This window comes from Penaeus monodon, chromosome 23 (genome assembly GCF_015228065.2).
Source record: "Penaeus monodon isolate SGIC_2016 chromosome 23, NSTDA_Pmon_1, whole genome shotgun sequence".
NCBI classification, from domain to species: Eukaryota; Metazoa; Arthropoda; class Malacostraca; order Decapoda; family Penaeidae; genus Penaeus; species Penaeus monodon.
In genome coordinates, this window is record NC_051408.1 from 35,091,878 (window position 1) to 35,092,255 (window position 378).

A 378-nucleotide genomic window follows, 5' to 3' on the forward strand; every position below is an offset into this window, starting at 1 on the left:
GCATATTTGGATTCTTACCAATATTTGGTAGACAGTATAAACTAATATTTACGTTTGGACTCACCATTTTATTCACTGAACATTATGTGCTGACACGAGATCAAACCAAGAGAGACATAACAACAGCAATTACTGGGGGGTAAAAAAATCAGTCAAGAGGACAACAAGAAAAAACAACAGCAAAGAAGGCCCACTGCCCATTTATTGGCTAATTACATCATATCATCATCTATGAACAGGTACAATGATCCAGTTATACTAATTCCATTATCTTTCAATGACACCAGAAAATTTCCTTTCGACAATTATATCTTAAAATATATTTCAAAAGTGCAAAACACATCCTATGAAAGGACCAAACAATATGAGCTATGACTT